Below are 4187 nucleotides of genomic sequence, written 5' to 3' on the forward strand. Positions count from 1 at the left end.
GAGACGAGAGATGATGCATGCGTGTCTTCGTGTTTTTCAAGCCCTGAGACTTTCGCTGTGAACGTGGGATCTTGTTCGTGCGCATGTGTGCACACGGGGGTGTTCGGACACCGAAGAGAATCTGCACAAAGTTGACTCCGAGAAATAAATATCTCGCCGAACGAACGGGGGGATCGAACCCACGCTGATAGCGACCAACTGGCTACAAAGCCAGCGCGCTACCAACTGAGCCCGAGAGAGAGAGAGAGAGAGAGAGAGAGAGAGAGAGAGAGAGAGAGAGAGAGAGAGAGAGAGAGAGAGAGAGAGAGATAGGGGGAGGGGGTCAGAGGGACAGATGAAGAGATGGAGAGAGAAACGGAGAAAAAACAAGTCGCGTAAGGCGAAAATACAATATTTAGTCAAGTAGCTGTCGAACTCACAGAATGAAACTGAACGCAATGCCATTTTTCAGCAAGACCGTATACTCGTAGCATCGTCAGTCCACCGCTCATGGCAAAGGCAGTGAAATTGACAAGAAGAGCGGGGTAGTAGTTGCGCTAAGAAGGATAGCACGCTTTTCTGTACCTCTCTTTGTTTTAACTTTCTGAGCGTGTTTTTAATCCAAACATATCATATCTATATGTTTTTGGAATCAGGAACCGACAAGGAATAAGATGAAAGTGTTTTTAAATTGATTTCGACAATTTAATTTTGATAATACTTTTTATATATTTAATTTTCAGAGCTTGTTTTTAATCCGAATATAACATATTTATATGTTTGTGGAATCAGCAAATGATGGAGAATAAGATGAACGTAAATTTGGATCGTTTTATAAATTTTTATTTTTTTTTTACAATTTTCAGATTTTTAATGACCAAAGTCATTAATTAATTTTTAAGCCACCAAGCTGAAATGCAATACCAAAGTCCGGGCTTCGTCGAAGATTACTTGACCAAAATTTCAACCAATTTGGTTGAAAAATGAGGGCGTGACAGTGCCGCCTCAACTTTCACGAAAGGCCGGATGTGACGTCATCAAAGACATTTATCAAAAAAATGAAAAAAACGTTCGGGGATTTCATACCCAGGAACTCTCATGTCAAATTTCATAAAGATCGGTCCAGTAGTTTAGTCTGAATCGCTCTACACACACACACACACACACACAGACACACAGACACACACACGCACATACACCACGACCCTCGTTTCGATTCCCCCTCGATGTTAAAATATTTAGTCAAAACTTGACTAAATATAAAAAGACACATAATTATGGGGAGATGCATATAGTGAGAGACAGAGAGAGGAACAGACAGACAGACAGACAGACAGACAGACAAAAAATACAAGACAAATACTAGAGATCTCTCCCTGGAAATAAGTTCATTTTTGTCGTAACGACCGCTCGCAAGGAACTTGTTTAGAAGAAAAGTACACATGTGCATCTGTCGATGTAATTAGGGAAAGGAAAAGCAAGGTTGGTATTTCTCGCTTTAATTACAAAGCTAGTGTGGTATAAACGCCTGCTGTGTGAAAGAAATACAATCCCTTCTTCACCACCACCCTTGCCCCCTTCACACACACCCTTGGTGTTTTTTCCCCCTCCATCGTACCTCCACCCTAAGTTGAAAATGTCTTACCACCCAGGCTGAAAGAAGCAACTTTTTTAACAGTTCTTGATAAGTCTACCGCACTGAACATAGTCCTTAAACCATCGTTGGTTCGATTCCTTGCAGGGTTTTGGGAACTTCACTTGTTCCTGCTTATAGACTGAAGCAAAACAAGAAATTATGCGTTATTGGTGCTGTCAACATCGTCGTCGTGGATGTGATAAGAAAGAAAAATGTCCGGCCAAGATTTTACGGGTGTTTGACGCTAAAATAGAACTACGTTAATATATTGTCAGTGGACAACAACATTGAGTTGTTTAGTAATGCATAATGGGTAGAAACAGTATGTTGGTTTGCTCGTTTGTTTATTTTGCTTGTTTTGTTTGTTTGTCTGAGCGAGACAGACAGACACACACACACACACACACACACACACACACACACACACACACACACACACACACACACACACACACGCGCAGACACAGACACAGACATACGGACACACAGACACACAGACATACGGACACACAGACACACAGACAGACATAAAAACAGATAGGCCGAGACAGACAAGACAAACACAACCAAAAAGAGACAACACGGAATCAAGGACAGAGAAAGGCTGACAAATAAATAGAGACACTGACAAAAACAGACAGACAGATTCAAAGAAAGCTTTGGACAGATTGGCATGGAAGGTGAAAAAAGAAAGTAGATGGTTTTGGTAAAGAGTCGACAACAGCTGCAGGAACTCACTGTCTGTCAATGCCATGGCAGGTGGTATGAAACGCCAGTACCACCACACCCGCCACCGCAATCCAAATTCTCTTTTTTTCTTCTTTTTTTTTTTTTTTTTTAGTCATTTCAACCTCTTTTTTCGTCTTCTTTTTTTTTTTTTTTGGTGTGTGTGTGTGTGTGTGTGTGTGTGTGTGGACGAAATAGTATTACTAAGAGAAAGCAGAGTTTCCAAGACTACATCGATACGTAAAAATTATACTGTGCTTGGCACTTCCAGTCGCACGGCGGAGCCCCCAGGGCTTTCGGTCATGCCTCAGGCATCTATCCCGCATTTGAAATTATACAAAGTTTCATTGACATTGGCCTTCTTGCAAGAAGTCGAAAACAACAAACCAATCAATGTTCTTCATTTTCCGGGCAGAATAGCGTTGTCCTGAATCAGGCTCACATCAGGTCCCGCACGTGAACTAACTACGTCAAAAGCCTATATATTTACATGGAAGTCTATTAGTCTCGACGAAAGAGATCATTCTTTTAATATTGGGTAGTTTATGTCAAGACATAGTGCTTGATTACGTGAGCACACTGTAAAACATGTTTTGAATCCATGTTGGCATACCGTACACAGCCTTTTGCCCCAGAACGTGATCACGGGAAATGTTCATTACATTTTGTCGGGAGATGCGAACTAACAAAGCGCACAACGTGTCGTTTGGCTGGCAACTCTAAAGTTATGTGTGGTCATCTGTGGGATAGTTTGTCCCAACAGAATGTCCATACAGAGTATCCAAAACCATTTCAAAATTAAGAATATGTTATCCCTGTATATAGTGTCCGAGACCTCATCGAAATTAAGGAATTCTTTTGAAATCTCATGCACTCTGTTTGACATCCCTAGATTGTCCGAGATTACGTCGTTAACATTCTTGTTTAATGACTTCGGAGAGGTTATCCCTACAGAGTGTTTGAGACCACATCGATATTATCATGACTTCGTCGGAAGTCTCACAGGATTTGTTTGACCAAATCTCTTTGCTCTTCGGATTCGCAGGGCATTGCTCTTGTTTCTTACTGTAGAGTGCGATTTGTGCTTCTGTCCTCCTGAAAGACATGTCATCAGTAATCGCGCATGGTCTAAAACAATTTGCTTTTAGAAGTAGGACATAACTTTAAAGCATACTTTCAACAACAAAACTGCCACCCTGTATCGCCAGCGAAAGCCTAAACTTATAGCAAAGCTATGGCAAAATGATATTTGCAGTGTTCACGTCAACCATGTATGTGTTGTATGTTATAGTTTTGTGTGCGAACATACCTGGTAACAAATCGCCAACAGGTCACTCGTTCAACGTTTGAATGAATTTGGCACGTTTTTGTATATGGATAAACATTTCTGTTTCTGTTTCTGTTCGATGTAATAACTTGACTAAATTATGATTCTGTACGCACTCAGACCTCGAAACCTGTTAGTTTGATTTACTTCGTATGCCTTCTTTTTACTTGTAATTGTTTATATACCCGCTCTGGCATACTTATTTGAAAGTCTGAAGGTTATAAAGCAGGTGATCACTGTCTAACGATTACCTGTTTCTTTTATTTTATCTCTAACATGTTGATACCTGCTCATTCAAAAGCAACACAAGTTGACAGCTAGCAAACATAATTTCATTGGTTTGTTAACTTATAGTTTTACTTTAATTTTTGTTTTGCTTTCTTATGCTAAATTTGCCAAAGTTTGTTTGAACTTAAGTCGATTTTGAATTTTGAAACTAAAGTTTTGATAATGTTGATTTCGGTGTTGAAACCCATTTATCTCAAAAGTGCGATGATTGGCAAAAACCAATCTCATTTT

The sequence above is a fragment of the Littorina saxatilis genome, linkage group LG1 (assembly GCF_037325665.1).
Source record: "Littorina saxatilis isolate snail1 linkage group LG1, US_GU_Lsax_2.0, whole genome shotgun sequence".
NCBI lineage: Eukaryota > Metazoa > Mollusca > Gastropoda > Littorinimorpha > Littorinidae > Littorina > Littorina saxatilis.